This window comes from Capra hircus, chromosome 7 (genome assembly GCF_001704415.2).
Source record: "Capra hircus breed San Clemente chromosome 7, ASM170441v1, whole genome shotgun sequence".
In the NCBI taxonomy this organism is placed as follows: domain Eukaryota; kingdom Metazoa; phylum Chordata; class Mammalia; order Artiodactyla; family Bovidae; genus Capra; species Capra hircus.
In genome coordinates, this window is record NC_030814.1 from 107,713,937 (window position 1) to 107,740,055 (window position 26,119).

General features: G+C 43.3%; 1 protein-coding gene and 1 pseudogene across 3 annotated transcripts in view; both read right to left on the minus strand.

Moving 5' to 3' along the window:
* The window catches only part of RASGEF1C (RasGEF domain family member 1C), a 100,364-nt gene that overhangs the window by 42,739 nt on the left and 31,506 nt on the right, over positions 1-26,119 (minus strand). For 2 of the 3 annotated variants that reach the window (XR_001918389.1, XM_018051617.1), the window contains exon 2: positions 4,428-4,583. The exons of the other annotated variant lie outside the window; for it this stretch is intronic. The gene's annotated coding sequence lies outside the window, so the exon portion shown is untranslated. The remainder of the gene's footprint in view (positions 1-4,427; positions 4,584-26,119) is intronic. 3 annotated transcript variants of the gene reach the window in all.
* On the minus strand, positions 21,115-25,757 carry LOC102181020 (annotated as a pseudogene).

Genomic DNA, 26,119 nt, shown 5'->3' on the forward strand with positions numbered 1-26,119 from the left:
TGTTGAAAAGAATTGGCAAAAATTGGTATCCTTGTCTTGTTCCTCATCAGTGAGTATAATGTTAACTGTGGGTTTTTCACGAGTGGCTTTTATTATTGTAGAGGTACTTTCCTTCTATTCCTAGTTTGTTGAGTGTTTTTATCATTAAAGGATACTGGATTTTGTCAAATTATTTTTCTGCATCAATCAAAATGATTGTTTTCCTTCTTTCTCTTAATGCAATGTATTACATTAACTGACTTTAACATGTTGTGAAAGTGAAGTGAAGTTGCTCAGTCGTGTCTGACTCTTTGCGACCCGTGGACTCTAGCCCACCAAGCTCCTCCATCCATGGGATTCTCTAGGCAAGAATACTGGAGTGGGTTGCCATTTCCTTCTCCAGGGGATCTTCCCGACCCAGGGATAGAACCCAGGTCTCCCACATTGCAGACAGACGCTTTAACCTCTGCTCCACCAGGGAGAGTCACCTTTTAATTCTAAGAATAAATCCCATTGGGTCCTTCTAATATGCTGCTGAATTCAATTTGATAGTATGTTGTAGAGGATTTTTGCATCAGTGTTCATGAGAAGTACTGGTCTAAAGTTTTCTTTTTCTGCAGTGTCTTTGTCTCGCTTTCACATCAGAAAAATGCTGCTCTCACAGAATAAGAAAGTGCTCTCTCCTCTTTTTAAGAAAAGTTTGAGAAGGATTGGTGTTAATGCTTCTTTAAATGTTTGGTAGAAATCATCAATGAAACCATCAGCTCCAGGGCTTTTCTTTGTCAGGAGGATTTTGATTACTGATTCAATCTCCTTACTAATTATAGGTTTATTTAGATTTTCTTTGTGATTCATTCTTTATTATTTATTTATTTTTATTAAATATATATATATATATATATATATATTTTTTACTTTACAATACTGTATTGGTTTTGCCATACATTGACATGAATCCACCACGGGTGTACATGAGTTCCCAGTCCTGAACCCCCCTCCCACCTCCCTCCTCATATCATCTTTCTGGGTTATTTAGATTTTCTTTGTGATTCATTCTTGACAGGTTTTGTGTTTCTAGGAATTTGTACATTTCATTGAGGTTATCCAATCTGTTCTCATACAATTGTTTACAGTACTTTCTAATACGCCATTTTTATTTCTGTAGAATTGGAAGTAATGTCCCCACTTTCACTTCTAACTTTAGTAATTGAGTAGTTTCCTTTTTTATTGTCAATCTAGTTAAATGCTTGCCATTTCTGTTAATCTTTTTGAAGAGACAACCTTAGGTTTCATTGATTTTCTATAATTGTTTTCTATTCCATATTTTATTTACTTAGTCTCTGATCTTCATAAGCGCTTTCATTCTGCTAGATTTGGGTTTAGATTGCTCTTCTTTTTCTAGTTTCTGATGGATACTTGTGCTATGTATTGAATTCTTGGTTGGCAATGTTTTTACTGTCAGAACTTGGACTATATCAACCCACTGCTTTCTGGCATTCAAGGTTTCTGATGAGAAATCTGAAAATAATTTTGTTGAGGGTCTCCTGTACGTGGCAGTAGGCTTCTCCCATTGCTTTCAATGTTCTGTTTGTCTTATCTTTCACTATATGGTTACAATGTGTCTCATCGTGTGTCTCTTTGAGTGTATTTCACTTGGAGTTTATTGAACTTCTTGAACATTTATAATCATGTTTTTCATCAAATTTGGGGAGTTTTCAACCATCATTTCTTCAAATAATCTCTACGCTCCTTTCTCTCTCTTTCTGGGAGCCTCACATTGTGTATGTTTGCTTATTTGTGTTCCCCAGGCTCCTTCAGCTCTGTTCACTTTTCTTCAGTATTTTTCCTTTATTTCCTTCACTTCTTAAGACTCAGTAATCTCGATCATCCTATCTTCAAGTACACTGATTTTTCTATCTGCTCAAATCTGTTTTGGGATGTATCTAGTGAATTTTTTATTTCAGGTACTATACTTTTCTGCTCCAAAATTTCTTTTGGTTCTTTTTTAGGTTTTCCATCTCTTTATTGATATTTCTATTTTGTTTCTGAGTCATTTTCTTAACTGGTCATCTCATCTTTGTTGAATAAGTCTACCATCTGGTCTTTCTCAGGGATGGTTTGTGTTAGTGTTTTTTCTCCTTCCAATGGTCCATTTCTTTGTATGCCTTAAGATTTTTTTATTTGTTGTTGAAAACTGGATGTTTGAGTCTTGCAATGTAGTAACTGAAATCTGGAAATCAGATTTCCCCGGGGTTTCCTGTTTTTTTTTTTTTTTCCTTCAATTTCTGCAAGGTGCCTTTGTGCTGGGATCCTAAAATTCTGGATCTTTTTGAACCTGCACTTTTCTACAGGCATGTACAGTAACTTTAAAAATTCTCCCCTACATGTGGCTGCTTATTAAGTAACAAATAAAAAGTCCTAATCCTTGAATGTCTGATTCCCCGAAGAGGAATACAATAAAAAAGAAGAGAGGGGGTAACCAGACTCTGGCTCTTTATATTCCCTGAAGCCTGTTCAGCTAGTTGGGATTGTTTAAGTTGGCTTGCTTCTGGATCTGTGCCTCCACGATCAGAAGCAATAAGTATAAAAGTTCAGGCCCCCAATATTTGGAGAACAAGGGCTTTATTGCCCACCCTGGCTCCCATAAACCATGGACAAACTGCTCGCCATGGGCATGGCTGCCTGCCATGAGGCTGAAGGGCGGAGGATATTGTTAGCATATTCAGACCTGAAACTGACCAAAATTAATTAAGACTCACTGTTTAAGTCTTCCTCTTCTAGTTGCAAGCCTTTAAATAGACTCCAGAGTGTGAAAATAATTACATTAGATGGATTATGTTAGCTTTACTGTCATATAGATGGAGATGGAATCCTGGTACTTTCTATGCCACCATCTTCCCTGATGTCCCCCCATTATATCTTTGAGTATTGCTAGTAGGCTTTATATATGGATTTTTATACCTCATTAATTCTAATAGTCTTGGATTTTCCAGAAACCAACCACGGAAAAAACTCCAACAAAATCAGTACTAGTGGGAACAAGTATCTTATATTGTTCCATAGCTCCGTCAAGGCCACGTGTGCTCTGGGACAGAGCTGAGGTCCCTTGTAGGATGATGCTCCTGATCCCCTCGCAGCTTTTTGGGAGGGTTTGGGGCCACACAGTCCCTGAATCTGTGTGCATCGAGAAAGCCCAAGGCCTCCTCTTCCCCTGCTATGAGCTCTTGCCGCCCATGGGGGTGGGTGCGAGGGAGGCTCAAGAGGGAGGAGATATATGTATACTTATAGCTGATTCACACTGATGTACAGCAGAAAGGCACACAACATTGTAACGCAGTTCTCCAGTTAAAAATAATTGTAAAAGAAAGAAAGAAAGAGAAACCCATCTAGATGGCCTCTTCGGGCCCATATTTCAGTTTTACTTCCGTCTGTGCGTGGCTATCTGAAGCTCTAAGAAGAGACCTAAATTCCAAGCTTTTCTCACAGGGTCCAGGCAGGACCTGCTCCCCAGGTAGGGCATCTTCAGCCTCTGCTGGCCCACGGTATGATTGAGAGAGTCACGTGGGCATCTTTGGGATTGGGACTGATTGGGAAGGAACAGGGAAAGTCTGTGTCCTAGGGGAAGGGGAGCTAAACTTGGGGCTGTTTCAAGGGTCCTGGATCAAGTACTTGCCCCATCTGATCCAGACAGGTTCTGACCCTCAGGGGTTTTACTTCAGGAAGAAACAGATTCTACATCAGGCTTTACGTGTCTTTTGTTCTCACATGTCACTTAATCCTTAAAATGACCATATGGGAATGATCGTCCACTTCCATAGGTGAGCAAATCTGGGCCCTACAAGGTAAAGTAGAGTGGACAAGGTTACCAGCTAGTAACTATTACCCAGATTCCAGACTCCGGACCCAGCTCCTACCCCTGGCCCTGGGAAGGAGATTGGCAAATGCTGAGTGGAAGACAGACACAGCTCAGAGATTTAGCAGGGGAGCTATGCTCAGAGGCTGAGAGCTTGAGGATGGCAACCTGATTACTGGGAATTTCAGCATGGCCCAGCCTCCAGCTGGCAGGAAACCCCCTGAGCAGCCCCTAAAGGACTTAGCTCAAGAAGAGGTTGCAGCATATGGCCAAGCCCTTCCCCTACCCTCACTGGAACCTCAGAGGAGGTAAGGGTCCAACTGAGGTAGGGGCCTGGACTATGCCATCTCACACTTGGCTGCTCTGAGCTATGGCAGCATCTTGTCCAAGGCCCAACCAACTCTGTGGTCCTCCTTCCCTCCCTCCCTAAACAAAGCCTGGAGCTGCGATACTCATCTCTTTTCAGTTTGGGTCTCATGAAGGGCTCCTCCCTGTTCCCTGCTGTTTGAAGGGATACTGTGAGGGTGCTAGAGTTTCCCCCAGACCTGAGCCCAGAGGTTGCACTTACCCAGCATGGGAATGCACCTGGCCTTACCTTTGGGAGGCCAGCCAACATACTTGACTGTGAGGAGAGGACTGGCGTGGGTTGCTTTTGTGTTCCATACGGCCCTCAACTTGCTGACAGAGCCTGCTGCTTCGTATCTTGGGGAGCTAGGGTTTCTGAAATCCCAGGCCTCAGCTTGCAGGCAACCTGTGGAGTGCAGGTTGACAGCACCAATATTTACCACAGGTCAGTAAGTAAAAACGGAGCCTTTCAAAGAGGGAAAGTTGGTCTCTCTCTTGCTCCATAATCCACGTGGTCAGTTCCTTACTCTTAGTCTATAACCTTTACTGTTTCCTGAGGACATACTTCTAGAAGGGACATAATTGGGCTGAAAGACACCAGTCCTTCTTAGGGAATCAAACTACATTGGCCAGTTGCTCTCCCAAACTACAGTGAAGTGGTTTTGTTTTACCCTTCTAACCGCCATGCTTCCTTACCTCCAGGAACCACCTATCCCCACTGGCTAGAACCTGGTTAGGGAGGGGTGGGACTAGTAGGGGGTAAAAAGGGTACTGGGGAATGAAAGTGAATAGAAACGACAGAGCAGCCCCCTCTCACTGCTCAGACTTCTGCTGCATGTCCAGTGCCTGCCTGACACCTCAGTCTTGCCAGGCTGAGACACTGCGGAGAGCCCTGTGTCTCCCAAGGCTTGGTCACGGCCTCACTCGCAAGTTCCCCAGAAAGGGTCTTGTCACCTCAGGAAGTCAGACCGTGACCCAAGACTCCTCCACTCACCTCCTCCGGTAGCCCCCTCATCCCATCCATGAGCAAGGGACCCACCCAGGTTGTCCAACCAGAGTAAATATGGGGCCATGCTTGGAGACCACCACAGAGATGTTCTCTTGGTACTCTTTCCTCTTAAACACAAAAGATTCTTCAAACGCATCTACAATTTAAATAAGAATTACTTTTATTATTATTATAACAATAAGAGTGAACATCTGTGGACTTCTACCCAGGCTAAGAAAAAGACAATTTCCAGTACCATTAAATCCCTATGCACTTTCCCTGATAAATCAGGTTACTCCCTAACCTTTAGGCAAAAACCATCCTAGTTTTCATGTTAATTGTTCCCTCGCTTTGCTTTATAGCATCTTGTGCATCTACCCCAAGCAACATACTTCTTAGTCTTAAAATCGGAGGGAAAGCACACTCTGGCCATGCAAGGAAACAGCAGCACTGCCCTCATTGGGCAGAGGCTGCTGGAGGAGGTGAGTGGAGGCATCTTGGGTCATGGTCTGACTTGGGTCATGGTCCAAATCCCACTATCCTGGAATAGTTTTCACCATCCTCCAAAGGATTCCCTCATCATTTCTCTGGCGTTGGGTCTCCTGCTTTCTGTGGCTCATGTCTCCTTTTCTAATTTATTTCCTCATTTTGATGGAGCTCATCCTCCAGTAGCTTCTTGAGAAAGAGTGCTTAGGAAACATATCTGAATTGTAGGACACCCAACTGGTGTCAGAAAAGTTGTGAGTGTGAAAGTAAAGGAGAAATGCACACTGGATCATCTCAGATCACAGCATAGGTCTGTGCTTTGGAGGCCTTAGACACTTCATCACCAGGATTATTTTCTCACAGTCTTTGATACCTACCAAAATTCTCACGTCTGTTTATTTACTTACTTCTTCTCTGCTTCCCTATAAGATCAAGAACCCTGGAACAGTCTTTCATGTCCACTGCAGCATCCCCAGTGCCTGAACTGTGCTTAGGCACATGGTTGTTGCTGTTCAGTCACGAAGTCATGCCTGACTCTTTGTGACCCTGTGGACTGCAGCATGCCAGGCTTCCCTATCCTTCACTATCTCCAGGAGTTTTCTCAAACTCATGTCCATTGAGTCAGTGATGCCATCCAACCATCTCTTCCTCTGTCTCCCCCTTCTCCTCCTGCCTTCAATCTTTCCCAGCATCAGAGTCCTTTTCAATGACTCAACTCTTCACATCAGGTGGTCAAATTATTGGAGCTTTAGCTTCAGCATCAGTCCTTCCAATGAATGTTCAGGGTTGATTTCCTTTAGGATTGATTGGCTGGATCTCCTTGCAGTCCAAGGGACTCTCAAGAGTCTTCTCCAGCACCACAGTTAGAAAGCATGACTTCTTTGGCACTCAACCTTCTTTATGGTCCAACTCTGACATCCATACATGACTAATGGAAAAACCATAGCTGTGACTATACCCCCAGACACATCTAAAATGAAAAAATGAGTAAGTGGATGGATGACTATTAGATCCTGGTCCTATTTTGGCCACTGATATATGGTGTAGCCTGGGATGGAATGCTTCCCTCCTCTGGGCCTCATTTTCTCACTGAATTGGTGGGACTGGAGTGGGAAGGTACCTGACCTTGTCTAGCTCTGGTCTGCACAGGGGCGTGAGGACTGCCCAGTGTCAACAGCAACCTAGCTTCCTGCCCACAGCTCCTGCCTTCTTTCTGAAAATCAGGATGTTTGTGCACCTCTAGATTCCTCCATCTTTCTGGGCCACAGAGGTCCCATGCAGAGGCTGGGGATTTACCTCTGAGTCTCAAAGTGCCAGGTGAGAATACAGGTGGACCAGGAGGTGGAGAAGTTGAGGCCCAGAGAGGGAACACTTGCATTACAGGTCCAAGCTCTGACTCCCAACTTGGAGGATTCCCAGTCCTCGGTAGTGGAAGGAGGGACTACATACCACAAGCCACCATGCCTGGCAGACTGAGGTGAGTCTCAGATTCTTCCTAGAGCCAAAAACAGGACTATCTTCCTGACTTAGATCTCCTCTGTATCACCCTGAACAACTCAAAGCCAAACAGCATTTCATTAGTAACATTTGGTAATCTGCAGAGCTTCTTTACAGGCATGCATTGTCATAAATAGATTCTTGGTTTTTTACTACTCATATTTCGGTGCTTTAAACTATTCTAGTTCCTTTGCCTTTTCATATACATTTCAGAATGACCTTGTCTATACCTACAACAAATCCTGCTGGGATTTTGATTGGAACTGAAGCAAATCTGTAGATTCATTCGGGGAGAACTGATAGCTTTACTATGTTGAGTGTTCCCCGTGGGCACAGTCTATTTTTAATGTCATTGATTTCTACATTTCTAATATTCCCTTCCCTCTGTTTGCTTTGGTTCTATCTTGTTCTTCTTTGTCTAGTTTCTTAAGGTGAATGTTTTAATTATTGACGTAAGGCTTTCTTCCCTTCTAATGTGAGAATTTAATGCTATCAATTCTTTTTTTTTTAGGCATATCCCACAAATTTTGATATTTTCATTCTCATTCAGCAAAAAATATTTCCTAATTTCTCTTCAGATTTCCCCTCTTAACTTACCTACAAATTACTTAGAAACGTGTTGTTTAATTTCTAAGTGTTTTGGAGACTTTTCTGTTCAGTTCAGTTTGGTTGCTCAGTCGTGTCCAACTCTTTGTGACCCCATGAACCGCAGCACGCCAGGCCTCCCTGTCCATCACCAACTCCCGGAGTCCACCCATACCCATGTCCATCGAGTCGGTGATGCCATCCAACCATCTCATCCTCTGTTGTCCCCTTCTCCTTCTGCCCTCAATCTTTCTCAGCATCAGGGTCTTTTCAAATGAGTCAGCTCTTCTCATCACGTGGCCAAAGTATTGGCATTTCAGCTTCAACATCAGTCCTTCCAATGAACACCCAGGACTGATCTCCTTTGGGATGGACTGATTGGATCTCCTTGCAGTCCAAGGGAATCTCAAGAGTCTTCACCAACACCACAGTTCAAAAGCATCAATTCTTCGGCGCTCAGCTTTCAGAGAAGACAATGGCAACCCACTCCAGTACTCTTGCCTGGAAAATCCCATGGATGGAGGAGTCTGGTAGGCTGCAGTCCATGGGGCCGCTAAGAGCGGGACACGACTGAGCAACTTCACTTTCACTTTCATGCATTGGGGAAGGAAATGGCAACCCACTCCAGTGTTCTTCGCTGGAGAATCCCAGGGACTGGGGAGCCTGGTGGGCTGCCATCTATGGGGTCGCACAGAGTCGAACATGACTGAAGAGACTTAGCAGAAGCGACTTAGCAGCAGCAGCAGCAACTTTCTTTATAGTTCAACTCTCACATCCATATATGACCACTGGAAAAACCATAGCCTTGACTAGACGGACCTTTGTTGGCAAAGTAATGTCTCTGCTTTTTAATATGCTGTCTAGGTTGGTTATAACTTTCCTTCCAAGTAGTAAGCATCTTTTAATTTCTGTTACTGTTCTATATTTGATTTCCAATATAATTCATTTATGGTCAGAAGACATAATTTGTAGTGCAATGCTTTTATGCTTGTTAAGATGTGTTTTATGATCCAACATAATATATCTTGGTGAATATTCCATGTGCATCTGAAAAGAAAGTGTATTCTGTGGCTGGGTGAAGTGTTGTGTAAACATCAATGAGACCCAGCTGCTTGATGGCACTGTTCAGTTCTGCATCCTTGCTCATTTCTGTTGACTAGTTCTAATGTTTAGTGAGAGAGAATCTTTGAGGTCCATAAGTAAAATATATTTGCGGATTTGTCTATTTTGCCTTTCAGTTCTTTCAGTTTTGCTTCATGTATTTTAATGTTCTGCTGTTAGAAGCATGCACATTCAGGACTGTTATGTACTCTTTGTAAACTGATCCTCTTATCATCATATAATATCCTTCTTTATCTTTGGTAAGTTTCTGAGGTTTACTGTTATTAATATTGCTACTCTAGATTTCTTTTGATTAATATTTTCATGGTGTACCCTTTACCATTCTTTTTCTTTAAATCTAACTAAGTCATTATACAGTTGACCCTTTAACAATGCAGGGTTTTGGTGGTGCTGGCCCTCCATGTAGTCAAAAATCCATGTTTAACTTCGCAGTCAGCACTGCATATCTGTAGTTCTGAATATGCAGTTCTGCACTTATGGATTCAAAGCACCATTGATTGTACAGCACTGTAGTATGTATGTACTGAAAAATCATCCACACAGAAGTGGCCCTTTACAGTTCAAATCTGTGTTGTTCAAGGATCAAATAAATTTGAAATAAGTTTTTACTTAGGGGGCAAATTTGGAAAACTTGGCAGTGGCCACAGGACTGGAAAAGGTAAGTTTTCATTCCAATTCCAAAGAAAGGCAATGCCAAAGAATGCTCAAACTACTGCACAATTGCACTCATCTCACACACTAGGAAACTAATTCTCAAAGTTCTCCAAGCCAGGCTTCGACAGTATATGAACCGTGAACTTCCAGATGTTCAAGCTGGATTCAGAAAAGGTAGAGGAACCAGAGATCAAATAGCCAATATTTGTTGGATCATTGAAAAAGCAAGAGAGTTCCAGAAAAACATCTATTTCTGCTTTATTGACTATGCCAAAGTCTTTGACTGTGTGGATCACAATAAACTGGAAAATTCTTCAAGAGATGGGAATACCAGACCACCTGACCTGCCTCCTGAGAAATCTGTACTCAGGTCAAGAAGCAACAGTTAGAACTGGACATGAATAACAGACTGGTTCCAAATTGGGAAAGGAGTACATCAAGGCTGTATATTGTCACCCTGCTTATTTAACTTATATGCAGAGTACATCATGAGAAACGCTGGGCTGGATGAAGCACAGCTGGATCAAGATTGCTGGGAGAAATATCAATAACCTCAGATATGCAGATGACACCACCCTTATGGCAGAAAGTGAAGAGGAACTAAAAAGCCTCTTGATGAAAGTGAAAGAGGAGAGTGAAAAAGTTGGCTTAAAAGTCAATAATCAGAAAAGTAAGATCAATAAGAACAAAAGAACAATAAGAAAACTAAGATCTGCTCCAGTCACTTCATGGCAAATAGATGGGGAAACAATGGAAATGGTGACAGACTTTATTTTTTGGGCTCCAAAATCACTGCAGATGGTGACTGCAGCCATGAAATTAAGACACTTGCTTCTTGGAAGAAAAGTTATGACCAACCTAGACAGCATGTTAAAAAAAAGAGACATTACTTTGCCAACAAAGTAATGTCAAAGCTAGTCAAAGCTATGTTTTTTCCAGTAGTCATGTATGGAAGTGAGAGTTGGACTATAAAGAAAGCTGAGCACTGAAGAATTGATGCTTTTGAACTGTCGTGTTAGAGAAGACTCTTGAGAGTCCCTGGGACAACTAGAAGATCCAACCAATCCATTCTAAAGGAAATCAGTCCTGAATATTCATCGGAAGGACTGATACTGAAGCTGAAACTCCAATACTCTGGCCACTTGAGGCGAAGAACTGACTCATTTGAAAAGACCCTGATGTTGGAAAGATCGAAGGTGGGAGAAGGGGACAACAGAGGATGAGATGGTTGGATGGCATCACCAACTCAATGGACATGAGTTTGAGTAAACTCTGGGAGTTCGTGATAGACAGGGAGGCCTGGCGTGCTGCAGTCCATGGGGTCAGAAAAAATAGGACACAACTGAGTGACTGAAATGAACTGAAATGAACTGAACTTAGGGAGCATAAAATTGGATCATTAAAAAAATCCATTCTGACAATTTCTGTCTGTTAATTGGTATGCTTAGACTGTTTACAATTAATGTTTTAATTTGATGTGTTTGGATAAAGGCTAACATTTTATATTTTTTTAAAACATGCTTTATTTTCAGAGTAGTTTTAGATTTATAGAAACCATTTTTTTCTCTATGTTGCCTCCATTTTAACTCTATTTCTCCTTTTCTGCCTTTTTGGAATTATTTGAACATTTTTTAATATTCTATTTTAATTTATCTGTTTGGCTTTTTACTGTATCTCTTTGTATTGTTTTTCAAAGGTTGAACTAAGGATTACAATACACAAGCATATCTTGGAGATATTGTGGGTTTGGTTACAGACCACCAAAATAAAGAAAATATTGCAATAAAGTGAGTCACATGAAATTTTTTGGTTCCCTAGTACATATAGAAGCTATGTTTACACTGTAGTCCCTTAAGTGTCCAATAGCATTATGTCAAAAAATGTACATACCTTAATTTTAAAAAGATGTCATTATTAAAATATGCTAACCATCATCTAAGCCTTCAGTAAGTCGTAATTTTTTTTTGCTGGTTGAAGGTCTTATCTCATTGCTGATGGCTGCTAAATAATTAGGGTGATGATTGCTGTAGGTTGAGGTGGCTGCAGCAATTTCTTAAAATAAGACAACAATGAAGTTTGCCACATTGATTGACTCTTCCTTTCATGAACAATTTCTCTGTAGCATGCAATTCTGTTTAATGGCATTTTACCCACAGTAGAATTTCTTTCAAAATTGGAGCCAATCTTCTCAAGCCCTGCTGCTGATTTATCAAATACATTTATGTAACATTATAAGTTATTCATTGTCATTTCAACAATTGTCACAACGTCTTCACCAGAAGTAGATTACATCTCAAGAAATCACATTCCTTGCTCATCCATAAGAAGCAACTCCTCCTTCATTAAAATTTTATCATGAGATTGTAGCAATTCCGTCAAATCTTCAGGCTTCACTTCTAATTCTAGTTCCCTTGCTGTTTGCACCACATCTGTTACTTCCTCCACTGAAGTCCTGAATTCCTCAAAGTTATCCATGAGGGTTGGAAACAACTTTTGTCCAAACTCCTGTCAATGTTAATATTTTGACCTCTTTACATGAATCACAAAAGTTCTTAATGATATCTAGAATGGTGAATCCTTTCCAGAAGGTTTTCAATTTACTCTGTCCAGATCTATCAGAGGAAACACTGTTGATGGTGGTGATAGCCTTACAAAAGGGGCTTCCCAGGTGGTGCAGTGGTAAAGAATCCACCTGCCAATACAGGAGATACATGAGACAAGGGTTCGACCCCTGGGTCAGGAAGATCCGTGGAGAAGAAAATGGCTACCCACTCCAGTATGCTTGCCTGGAAAACTTCCTGAACAGAGGAGCCTGGCAGGCTATAGTCCATGTGTTCACCAAGAGTCAGACACAACTGAGTGACTGAGCAGACACACAACCTTACAAAACGTGTTTCTTAAAGTGTAAGACTTGAAAGTTGAAATTACTCCTTGGTCCATGGTTGCAGAATGAATCCTGTGTTAGGACGCATGAAAACAACATTAATCTTATTGTACATCTCCATCAGAGCTTCTGGGTGGCTAAGGGCATTGTCAGTGAGCAGTAATATTTTCAAAGGAATCTTTTTTTCTAAGCAGTAGGTCTCAACGATGGGCTTAAAATATTCAGCAATCCATGATGCAAAGAGATGTGCTGTCATCCAGGTTTTGTCATTTCACTGATACAACACACACAGAGTAGACTCAGCGTGGTTTTTAAGGGCCCTAGGATTTGGGGGAGGGGTAAATGAGCATTTGGCAGAATAGAAGGATGTGTGCTCATCTTCTCCTGTGAAAACTCCAAAATCGCAACTAGCTGTTGAACAATCATCAATAGGAGAATGCCGGAACCCACCAAAAAAAATACACCCTATGTCCAAAGGCAAAGGAGAAGCTGCAACAAGATGGTAGGAAGGGAGCAATTGCATTTAAAATCAAACCTCATACCTGCCAGAGACACTCAGAGGCCGCAAACAAAACCTTGTGTGCACCAGGACCCAGGGAAAGGAAGCAGTGATTCCCACAAGAGACTGAGCCAGACCTGCCTTTGAGTGTCTCCTGCAGAGGCACAGGTCAGCAGTGGCCGGCCACGGGGACAGCAGACCTGGGAGGCGCATTGTTTGGCATAAATCCTCTTGGAGGAGGTCACCATTAGTCACACCAGTGTTCTTGCCTGAAGAATCCCAGGGACAGGGGAGCCTGGTGGGCTGCCGTCTATGGGGTCACAGAGAGTCGGACAAGACTGAAATGACTTAGCAGCAGCAGCAGAGCTGCTGAGCAGGCGACCCACAAACCGGAGAACAATTATCCCAAAGAAGTTCTCACACTGTTGTGAAAGTTCAAGGGCCCACACTGATTTCCCAACCTGGGGCTCCAGCAAAGGGACTGAGAGCCCGCAGGGAATCTGACTTTGAAGGCCAGTGCCATTTGAATACACAAGTTCCACAGGACTGGGGAAACAGACTCACAAACAAAACCTTGTGTGCACCAGGACCCAGGAGAAGGGAGCAGTGACCCCACAAGAGACTGAGCCAGATTTGCCTGTGAGTGTTCAGGAGTCGCTGGTAGGGGTGTAGGTTGACAGTGGCCTGCCACCGGGTCAGTGACACTAACTGTCACAGTCCTTTTGAAGGAGGTTGCCATTACCCTACTATAGTTTGGCCTCAGGCCGAACTTCAGGGATGGAACATAACCTCATCCACCAGCAGAAAACTGGATTAAAGTTTTACTGAGAATGGCCTGTCCCCCAAAGCAAGATCCAGTCTTCCCCACAGCCAGTCCCTCCCATCAGGAAGCTTCCATAAGCCTCTTGTCCTCTCCATCAGAGGGCAGACAGAATGAAAACCACAACCACAGGAAACTAACCAAGTTGATCACATGGATCACAGCCTTGTCTAATTCAGTGAAACTATGAGTCATGCCGCCTAGGGCCACCCAGGCTGGACAGGTCATGGTGGAGAGTTCTGACAAAATGAGGTCCACTGGAGAAGGGAACGGCAAACTATAGCATTCTTGCCTTGAGAACCCCATGAACAGTATGAAAAGAGAAAAAAATACGACACTGAAAGATGAACTCCCCAGGTTGGTTGGTGCCCAATATGCTATTGGAAAAGCAGAGAAATAGCTCCAGAAGGAATGAAGAGGCTGAGCCAAAGCGGAAACAGTGCCCAGTTGTAGATGTGTCTGGTGGTGAAAGTAAAGTCCGATGCTATAAAAAACAACATTGCATAGGAACATGGAATGTTAGGTCTATGAATCAAGGTACATTGGAAGTGCTCAAACAGGAGATGGCAAGACTGAACATCGACATTTTAGGAAACAGTGAACTGAAATGAACTGGAACGGGTTAATTTAATTCAGATGACCATTGTATCTATTACTATGGGCAAGAGTCCCATAGAAGAAATGGAGTATCCCTTGTAGTCAACAAAAGTCTGAAATGCAGTACTTGGGTGCAATCTCAAAAATGACACAATGATCTCAGTTCGTTTCCAAGGCAAACCATTCAGTGTCACAGTAATCCAAATCTATGCCCCAACAACTAATGCTGAAGAAGCTGAGGTTGAATTTCTATGAAGGCATACAAGACCTTCTAGAACTAACACCAAAAAAGATGTCCTTTTCATCCTAGGGGACTGGAATGCAAAAGGAGGAAGTCATGAAACACCTGGAGTAACAGGGAAGTTTGGTCTCGGAGTACAAAACGAAGCAGGGCAAAGGCTAACAGAGTTTTGTCAAGAGAACACACTGGTCATAGCAAACACCCTCTTTCAACAACACAAGAGACGACTCTACAATGGACATCACCAGATGGTCAATGCTGAAATCAGACTGATTATGTTATTTGCAGCTGAAGGTACAGAAGCTCTATACAGTTGGCAAAAACAAGACTGGGAGCTGATTGTGGCTCAGATCATGAACTCCTTATTGCAAAATTTAGACTTTAATTGAAGAAAGTAGGGAAAACCACTAGACTGTTCAGGTGCGACCTAAATCAAATCCCTTACAATTATACAGTGGAAGTGACAAATAGATTCAAGAGATTAGTCTGATAGACAGAGTTCCTGAAGAACTATGGAAAGAGGTTCATAACACTGTCCAGGAGGCAGTGATCAAAACCATCCCAAGAAAAAGAAATGCAACAAGGCAAAATGGTTGTCCGAGGAGGCCTTACAAAGCCGAGTAAAGAAGAGAAACTAAAGGCAAAGGAGAAAAGGAAAGATATACCCATCTGAATGCAGAGTTCTAAACAACTGTAAGGAGAGATAAGAAAACGTTCCTAAGTGATCAGTGCAAAGAAATAGAGGAAAACAACAGAATGGGAAAGACTAGAGTTCCCTTCAAGAAAATTAGAGATACCAAAGGAACATTTCATGCAAAGATGGGCACAATAAAGGACAGAAATGGTATGGACCTAACAGAAGCAGAAGATATTAAGAAAAGGTGGCAAGAATACACAGAGGAACTAAACAAAAAGGATCCTAATGACCTGGATAACCACGATGGTGGGATCACTCACCTAGAGCCAGACATCCTGGAATGTGAAGTCAAGTGGGCCTTAGGAAGCATCACTGTGAACAAAGCTAGTGGAGGTGATGGATTCCAGCTGAGTTATTTCAAATCCTAGAAGATGATGCTGTGAAAGTGCTGCACTCAATATGCCAGCAAATTTGGAAAACTCAGCAGGGGCCACAGGACTGGAAAAGGTCAGTTTTCATTCCAATCCCAAAAAAGAGCAATCCCAAAGAATGCTCAAACTACCACACAATTGCACTCATTTCACATGCTAGCAAAGTAATGCTAAAAATCCTTCAAGCTAGGCTTCAACAGTAAGTGAACCAAGAATTTCCAGACATTCAAGCTGGATTTAGAAAAGGCAGAGGAACCAGAGATCAAATTGCCAGCATCTGTTTTATCATAGACAAAGTAAGAGAATTCGAGAAAAACATCTACTTGTGCTTCATTGACTACGTAAAAGCCTTTGACTGTGTGGATCACAACTGTGGAAAGTTCTTAAAGAGATTGGAATACCAGGTCACCCTACCTGCCTCCTGAGAAACCTGTGTGCAGGTCAAAAAGCAATAATTATAACCAGACATGGAACAACGAACTGGTTCAAAATTGGGAAAGGAGTACGTCAAGGCTGTATATTGTCACCCTGCTTATTTAAATTATATGCACAGTAAATTATGTGAAATGTCAGACTGAATGAAGCACAAGCTGGAATCAAGATTGCGGGAGAAGTATCAATAACCTCAGACATGCAGATGACACCACCCTTATGGCAGAAAGTGAAGAGGAACTAAAGGGCCACTTGATGAAGATGAAATAGGGGAGTGGCAAAGCTGGCTTAAAACTCAACATTCAAAAAACTAAGATCATGGCATACAGTCCCATCACTTCACGGAAAATAGATGGAGAAACAGTGGAAACAGTGACAGCCTTTATTTTCTTGGGCTTCAAAATCACATCTCTCAGCCTGCATAGAACTGAAGTGAGTTATGGTCTTGCTCTGGATTAGGCTTTGGCTTATGGAAATATTGTGACTGGTTTGATCTTCTGTCTAGAACACTAAAATTTCTCCATATTAGTCATAGGGTTATTTCACTTTTGTATCATTTGTGTGTTCACTGGAGTAGTACTTTTCATTTCCTTCAAGAACTTTCCCTTTGCATTAACTACGTGGCTAACTTTGGCACAAGAGACCTACCTTTCAGCCTATCTTGGCTTTTGACATGCCTTCCTCACTAAGTATAATCATTTCTAGCTTTTGATTTAAATTGAGAGATGTGTGATTCTTTCTTTTACTTGAACATTCAGAGGCCCTTGTAAGGTTATAATTGATCTAATTTCAATATTGTTGCATTTCAGGGAATAGAGAGGCTGGAGGAGAGGGGGAGAGTTGGGGAACAGGCTGTTGGTGGAGCAATCAGGATATATATATATATATTAAATTTGTTACATTATGGGTGCTGTCTGTGGTACCTCAAGACAATTACAATAGTATTGTCAAAGATCACTAATAGGAGACCACCATAACAATTACAGTAATAATCAAATAGTTTGGAATATTGTTAACAAACTGTAACACAGAGACACAAAGTGGGCAAAGGCTGTTGGGTAGAAATGGAGTATTTCCTGCCACATCAATAAACAAGAATGTCACAGTCACCAGTGACCCCAGCTCTCCAGGGCAAACAGGAAGCACAACACCTGTGGAACAATACCTGTGATCTGTACTGAAAAACTGGCCCCAGATAGTTGAGATGGACATGCAATGAATGACTGCAGTGAGCCCGGACTCTTGCATTTCCCATAGACATAAAAGTGCTAAATTTCTTGAGATACCTGGTTTTCCTTAATTAACAACAATCTCTTACTGTTGCACACTTCTGTTTAACCTGGCTCCTCCCCCTCACCTACAGCCTCCTCTGAGCAGCTCTCTCAGGGTGACTTGAGAGTTGGGATGCAAAAATTCCCAGTGAATAAAACATAACTCTTTTAGGTTGTGACCATTTGAAGTCAACACAGAGTTGCCACAAACCTTGAATTAGTAAAAAGTGAAACATCTGCAAAGTGCAAGAAAATGAAGTATGTTTGTATGTATATTTCATAGTCTACTTAGAATCAATATTTTTCACCACCTCAAGTGAAACAGAAAAAACTTAGCCACCATTAGGGTGCTTTACCTGCTCTTCTCTGTATTGTAAGCATCTGATGTGTTATATCTACATACACTGAAAACCTCATCTGACAATGCTATCATCTTTGTTTTCAACCATCGAACACACATTAAAAATTCAAAGGGAGAATTGTGTTTATGTAGATATTTATCATTTCTATTTCCCTGCCTTCATTCTTCATGTTTTAAGTGTCCTTCTGGCATCATTTCCTTTCTACCAGGGCAACTTCCTTTAACAAAGCAAAAGAGCAGGTCTGTTGGCAGTAAATGCTTAGTTTTCTTTCACCTGAGTGTTTCCTATAACATCTTCATTCCTGAATGACCTTTTCAATGGCTCTAGAACTGTGGGTTAACAGTTCTTTTCTTTCAGCATGTTAAAAAATGTTGTTTCAACTATTTCTGACCTCTGTGGTTTCTAATGAGAAAGCCACAATCATTTGACGCATTCTTCGCTTATAAGTAAAGCATCATTTCTCCTGGTAGCTCTTTAAGATTTTTTCTTTGTGTTTATTTTTCAGTGCTTTGATTATGATGGATCTGGGCACGAGTTCCTTTGTGTTTTATTCTGTTTGGAATACACCTTGTTTTGGGGTTCGTGAATATGTGGACCTATATCTTTGATTAAATTGAAACACTTTCAGCCGTTGTTTCTTCAAACACTTTTTCTGAATTACACTTCTCCTCCTATCCTTTTGGGACTCTAGTAACATAAGTGTTAGACTTCTGCTGTTATTCTAGAGGTGCCTGAAGCTCTGTTAATTTTTCTTTCAATTTCTCTCCATTGTTCAGACTGGATAATTTCTACCAAACTACCTTCAATATCACTGATCATTTTCTCTCTCATTTCCAATTCTGTTAGACTTGGGTTATTGTTATTTTTTCAGTTCTAAGATTTCCATTGGGTTCTTTATATCTCTTATTTCTTTGCTGATATAGTCCATCTTTCTATTTGTTTCAGAAGTGTTTGCCCTTACTTGTTGGAGCATTTTTACAATAGCTGGCTTAAAGTCTTTGTCAGATAATATGAATTTGCCAGGTTTTACCTTAGCATTGGCATCTATTCACTATCTTTTCCCATGTGAGTTGAGATTTCCTAGTTCTTCACATGTAAAGTAGTTTTGGATGGTGTTATAGACATTTTGAGTACTATGTTTACAAGTTCTGATTCTTTTAAAAATCCTGTGGAGAATATGTATGTTATTGTTTTGGCAGGCAATTGATTCAGAGGGGCTTGTTCCTAAAGCTTTGATGGGGTTGTGGTTTTAATGTTAGTTTTATTTTCAAAGCCATTAAGTTGATGTTCAAATTTGTGTGCCATGCAGCAGCTAATCTGAGACATGGGCAGCAGTCTATTTTGTACTTTGGTTTGTGGTTGTTCAGTTTTAAGTCATGTCCAACTCTTTGCAACCCCATGGACTATAGCATGCCAGGCTTCCCTATCCTTCACTATCCCCAGGAGTTTGCTCAAACTCATGTCCATTGAATTGGTGATGCCATCCAACCATTTCATCCTCTGTCTCCCCCTTCTCCTCCTGCCCTCAATCTTTCCCAGCATCAGGGTCTTTCCCAGTGAGTCAGTTCTTCACATCAGGTGGCCAAAGTATTGGAGCTTCAGCTTTAGCATCAGCCCTTCCAATGAATATTCAGGGTTGATTTCCTTTAGGATTGACTGGTTTGATATCCTTGCAGTCCAAGGGACTCTCAAGAGTCTTCTCCAATACCACAGTTTGAAAACATCAATTCTTTGGCACTCAGCCTTCTTTAAGGTCCAACTCTCATATCTGTACATGACTATTGGAAAAACTATAGCTTTGACTATACAGACCTTTGTTGGCAAAGTGATGTCTCTGCTTTTTAATATGCTTTCTAGGTTTGTCATCTGGTCCCATTACTTCATGTCAAATAGATGGGGAAACAATGGAAACAGTGACAGACTTTATTTTGGGGGGCTCCAAAATCACTGCAGATGGTGACTACAGCCATGAAATTAAAAGATGCTTGCTCCTTGGGAGAAAAGTTATGACCAAACTAGACAGCTTATTAAAAAGCAGAGACATTTCTTTGCCAACAAAGGTCTTTCTAGTCAAAGCTATGGTTTTTCCAGTAGTCATATATGGATGTGAGAGTTGGTCTATAAAGAAAGCTGAGCACCAAAGAACTGATATTTTTGAACTGTGGTATTGGAGAAGACTCTTGACAGTCCCTTGGAGAGCAAGGAGATCCAACCAGTCCCTTCTAAAGGAAATCAGTCTTGAATATTCATTGGAAGGACTGATACTGAAGCTGAAACTCCAATACTTTGGCCACCTGATGTGAATAACTGACTCATTTGAAAAGACCCTGATGCTGGGAAAGATTGAGGGCAGGAGGAGAAGGGGATGACAGATGATGAGATAGTTGGATGGCATCACCAACTTGATGGACATGAGTTTGAGTAAACTCCAGGAGTTGGTGATGGACAGGGAGGCCTTGCGTGCTACAGTCCATGAGGTTGCAAAGAGTCAGACATGACTGAGCAACTGAACTGAACTGAACTAGGTTTGTCATAGCTTTTCTTCCAAGGAGCAAGCATCTTTTAATTTCATGGCTGCAGTCAATCTGCAGTGATTTTGGGGCCCCCCAAAATAAAACCTGCCACTGTTTCCATTTTTCCCCATCAATTTGCTATGAAGTGATGTGACCAGATGCCATGATTTTAGTTTTTCGAATGCTGAGTTTTAGGTTTTTCACTCCTCTTGCACCTTCATCAAGATGCTCTTTAATTCCTCTTTGCTTTCTGCCATTAGAGTGGTATCATCTGCCTATTTGAGGTTATTGATATTTCTCATGGCAATCTTGATTCCAGCCTGTGCTTCATCCAGCCCAGCATTTTGCATGATGTACTCTGCATGTAAGTTAAATAACCAGGGTGACAATATACAGCCTTGATGTACTCTTTCCTGACTTTTGAACCAGGCCATTGTTCCATGTCCATATTTTAATAGAAAATGAGTTTTTATTTACTATTTTAAAAATAATACATTTGTGGCAAGTGTAAATAAAGTTCTAACATAAAAATAAATTGATAATTTGAACCAAGAAAATAATAGAGCCACAAATGCATTTCCAAATGCAAAGCAGTTATCCTATGTTTAGGGATAGTTTACATTAATGTATATTTTTGTTTTCAAGAAAAAGATGATTACAAAAAACAGATGTACAATTGGGTATACAGACAGTTATACCTAAGTTCTATTTGTCAAAAATATATTCTTTTAGAAAATCCATTTTAAACATCTTATACTTTTTTCAGTGCTTTTCTCCAAACACTGGTAAAATGCTCTTTGATGGACTGAACTCAGGAACTGGTTTGGCCATACCTGAATTATACTGATATACATAATACAGGCCTCCAAGCGACAGTCCAGCTCTAACTTGTGAAGCAGGCCCAGTTCAGAATGTTGAACAACCAATAGTACTAATCATCAAAACTTAACAACTTTAGGTATGTTTGTTTTGGGTTTCTGTGGTTTAGGCACATCCAAAATTTCTTCATCGTCTGCACTCATTCCTTTTGCCCCAGTGACCAACTGTGACCATTTGATCTGAGTTCTGACTTTTAGGACAATCTTTCTTCAAATGTTCCACAGAGCCTAATAGTCTGCAGCCACCACCATCAGCACAGAGTCCTTCGGGATTATCAGGACAAGATCTGGACAGATGTCCCATTTCCCCACAAACAAAACATTTTGCAAAAGGAGTTCACCAAGAGCCGGGTCTACTTTAACCCTGCCCTTGTGGATCCACACCGGTAACGTATTCCAGGGCCCATTTCTTGATTCTCAAGGGCAGCAGGGCAATCTGCAATTCCATGGCCAGCTGTCTACAATGGAAACATACCACTGCATTTTTCTTGGCTGCTTGTCTTTTTGATCGTCTTCCTTCCCAGCAACTGTCATCCTTTAAGGCAACTACAATTTTTCCCCTTGCTTCCTGACTGTTGCTATCGTCTCACCATTGTGAACCGTCTGTGAGTTTTGTCTTGGATATTCCATTAATCCATTCGCATCTTCATTTAAATACTCCTTTTTCTTTCTGTTCTTTTTGTGTTTTGCTTGGGGTGCATCATTTTTAAGGCACAGCCTATTGGCTTCAAGTTGTTTACTCTTTGGAAGGTTTTGGCTTTGTCCCTCAAAGGACCCATTCTTCATGTTCTCCCATAATGTTGTGGGGAAGGGTCTCTTGTTCTGTGTGGTAATAACTCATATCCATCTGGTCAGGGCTTCATCAGAGGTTTGTCAATCACACAAGAATCCTCCAGAGCAGCAGAGTTACCAGGCCCCTGCGGCGGTGGTGGCTCCATATCCAATTCTAACTGTTGTAGCTTCTTGACCTGCATACAGATTTCTTAGGAGGCAGGTAAAGTGGCCTGATATTCCCATCTCTTTAAGAATTTTCCACAGTTTGTTGTGATCCACATAGTCAAAGGCTTTTGCATAGTCAACAAAGCAGATGTTTTTCTGGAACTCTCTTGCTTTTTCTATGATCCAACGGATGTTGGCAATTTGATCTCTGGCTCCTCTGCCTTTTCTAAATCCAGCTTGACCATCTGGAAGTTCAAAACCTATGATGTAGTCTTTAGGGTCAGATCCCAACCTGTGCAGCTTGGGGATTAGCCCAGGAGTTAATTAAAAAACTTTCTGAGGTAGCTTTCCTGACCTCCTCTAGAATTTTCCATTGTCCTGGAGCTCCCTTTTCTGGTCTTCAAGCCAGAGAGCTAGGGCTTCGCTTACCCAGCTCACCCAGTTCTGCTCTGCACTTCCCAGGACTATGCCTGAACCTAGGGCTAAACGGTGGGAGGAGAAAGAGAAAGCAAAGTGCCAAGTTCATCCTGCCTTCAGTTGGGCAATAACGCATCTGTTCAGACAGAAAGCTCCCCTTCCTCGGAGTTTTAGGTGCTTGCAGGGTCCATGAAACGCTGTTGTGGAATTGCTTGTGAGCTGGAGTATAAAAGAGCACAGGCAAGATGTTTTTAACTGTAGTCTCCTGCTCTCTCTGAGACCGCTCACTTGCTCCTTGAGCCAGAATCAGCAGATTCTCCCAAAGCTCTTTGTGTCACTGTTGATGTCCCTTTTAGTTTTCAGGCTGCCCTGAGTTTAGGCAGGGAGCACCAGTGGAGGAAAAATGGTGAGCTCACTGACAACTAGGCGGTACTTCAAATTATGATTTTCTTCTCCAATCTGCCTGTTATTACTTAGTTTTCAAAGTAGCTACTCCATGCATCCTGTTTGATTTTAAGCTGCAGTCAGTGGGAGAGACAGAATGGAGCACATGATCCTACAACCCAAATGTTGGTGTTTATATTTTTGTAGTTTTATTCTTTTAAAAAATCAATAATGTTTGTTTTCATTACATTAACATTCTATGTTTTCACTACATGGAAACTTTCAAGTTGTGGGAAGTGATAATGGTGATTCTGATAGAAATGTAAAATTTCATTACAGAATATTTTCATTTTAATAAATGAGTTTTTATTTAAAAAAATAGTAAGCAAGACTACTCCAGCAATGCCTGCCTGCTGTGCCCCACATATGTATCCACACTCCCACCACTCAGTCAAGTTTTCAGTTGTTTCTTCCATGTCAGAAGACCCTTCTGTTCGTTTTGAAGATCCAGCTGCAGTGTCGCCTTCTAGAAGAAGCCTTCAGAAATGCAGTAGACAGGGGGCTAGGTCCAATGCGTTTGGAGGTGGCCACAAGAGGAGCTGAGTAAAGAAAGGGTCTTCTGAGCAGCTGGGGTTATAGAGACAGACTTGGGAAGGGCTGGTAGGCTGGGACAGGAGAAGCTGTTGGCAGGTGGGTATGTGGGCTCCTCCCTGAGCCTGAGTTTCCCCCCATACACAGTGCAGATGACAAGCCCACATAAGCATGGAGAGGCTGTGAGTGTCCATGCCCAACACAGCGCTGGAACTTGATCAGAACCATCACTGGTTACATCCCATGGAATGGCTGGACCTCCTCTAAAGTCCTTCTCATGGACTGTGAAGTCCCCCCAACTGGGCTCGAAGCCCACCTCTCCAGCCTCGCCCCAAATCCTTTCCTTGCCTACACTACACTTATTCCCACCTCAGGGCTCTGTGCTTCCCCCATGGAGAACACCCTTCCCCCAGGCCTTCACCTGGCTGCTTCCCTCTTATCCCCCATCAAAGCCATCTCTGACCACAGGTTCACATGGTGTTCACTGCCCAGTCATTCTCCACACTGGTGCTGTGCTTAGTCATTCAGTCGTGTCCGACTCTTTGAGACCCCATGGACTGTAGCCCACCAGGCTCCTCTGTCCTTGGTATTTTTCAGGGATGAATACTGAAGTTGGTCGCCATTTCCTCCTCATTTCGTATTCCTGTGGCATGAAGTTATTGTGTCTCTTATTTACTTGTTTGGCCCCTGTTCCCCCTCATGTGACCATGAGTTCTTGAGGGTGTGGCTCTGCCAGCCCTACTCCAGGCTGTACCACCAACATCTGGAACGGGGCTCACCTAGCACCTGCGCAAGGGCTAAATACAGGAATGAATGAATGAAAAAACGACAGCCACGAGGAGGTGACTGGTGCAACAGCGGACAGAGGAGGGCAGAGAAAGTGCCCAGGGGCGCCTGGCCAGTGGCCAAGGCTGCCAGTGGTGACCGCACGGCTCCGTGGGGCCAGCCAGCCAGGCGACAGCTGCCAGGGAGGAGAGTGGCTCATTCTGTGAGGGGAAACAGAAGTCTTATTTACCACAGACAATGAACCTCAAGACTGTGTGAAAAACACATTTGTCACTGAGATGCGTGAGTCGAGGACGCAGGAATGAAAGCGCTAGCTGTTCTTCAGCTGAGTCTCCCCCCAGCCCCGCCCGCCAGCTGGGAGGCCCAGCCCGGCCCGGCCGCCCAGGCCCCCGCCTGGGCCCCGCGGGAGGCCCCCCACCCTCCTGCGACCGACCAGAGTCAGCCGGCCCCAGGTTTTTCTGCCGCTGAGCCTCCTGACGGCGCTCCCGGCGCAGGCCTCAGCCGAGCCACTGTCCGCGCTTCAGCCGGGGCCGCTCACGTCCCTCTCCTGTCCTCCTCCTCCTCAGGCTGAGTCGTGAGCGTGGCGGGAGCTGCGGGAGCGGCCCTGAGGCAGCCCCCTGCTCGCGGCCCCTCCTCACCGCAGGCTGCGACATGTGTGTCTCTCTAGTGAGTGGCTGGGGTCAGGACCACCCTTCTGTGGGCCCTGCCCCGCTGGAGCCTGGAGGGCAGGGGCTCTTGTAAGCACTATAGAGCTGTTCCAAATCAGGGCCCTTGAGTCCCAGAGAATTGCTGCTTAGTTGCTCAGCTCTGTCCGACTCTCTGTGACCCCCAAGGACTGTAGCCCCCCAGGCTCCTCTGTCCATGGGATTCTCCAGGCAAGAACACTGGAGTGCGTTGCCAGGCCCTCCTCCAGGGCATCTTCCAAACCCAGGGATGGAACCCAGGTCTCCCACATTGCAGGCAGATTTTTTACCATCTGAGCCATCTGAGCCCCAGAGAGTCGGAGACAGACCAAGTTGGAAGCCACGGCCCCGATTCCAGGTTCAGGGGCCACATGGTGAGACCCAGGCCGTGGCTCCCCATTCCAGGCATCCTGGGGCCCTCCTCCAGCCCAGGAGCAGGATCCCCACCGCCAGAACCTCCTTGGGGAGGGAGGACCCCGTCGGCAACAGAGGAGGAAACCACTCTCAGTTTAGGTTTTGTGGCCTCCTCCGCATCAGGCCTGAGTCGCGAACGTGATGACAGAGCCTGGGCCTTTCAGCTTCCAAGCTGAGCCCTGAAGGCAGGCCTCAGGTGAATCTGGAAGGTGTGAGTGTTTTGGGGGTCCCAGGCCTGGGGCCTGCTCACCTGGAGGTGGCAGGGCAGGAGGAGCCTCACGTTCAGACACTGCAGACTGGGAGGAAGGGGACATCAACAAGGACCACGGTCCCCACCTCCTGTGGCCTTGGGACCCCGCATAACCCTGGTGATGACAACACCCCAGCAAACCCAGAGCCAGCCTTCTGGGCTGACGGATTTGCTTTCATCAACACTGATAACATCGGGACTGCCTAGGCCACTGTGCATGGCGACCACTGCCCTGCCTCCCTGCTGAGGGTCAGCCCCCACTGCCTGCATACCCTCAGGGATGCTGCCCATCTGTCTTTAGAGTCTGAGGCAAAAATAGTTAATTGCATCTCCACGTTCTGCATGAGTCACCCACACCTCTTCACAAACGCCTCTCAGGCATTTTCAAAGACAAGAAACAGTAGGCAAAAATAAAGCCTTTATTTTTTTTATCCCTGTGGCTTCTGGGATTTGTTTCAGTATCTGGGGAGGCAAGCCTGGGAGGCTTGGGGATGAGCTCTGTGGGCTACATGGAGCAGGGAGGGGATCTTCCTCACTGCCTGGTGTGGAACAGCCTCCTCACCTCTCTGAGTCTCAGTTTC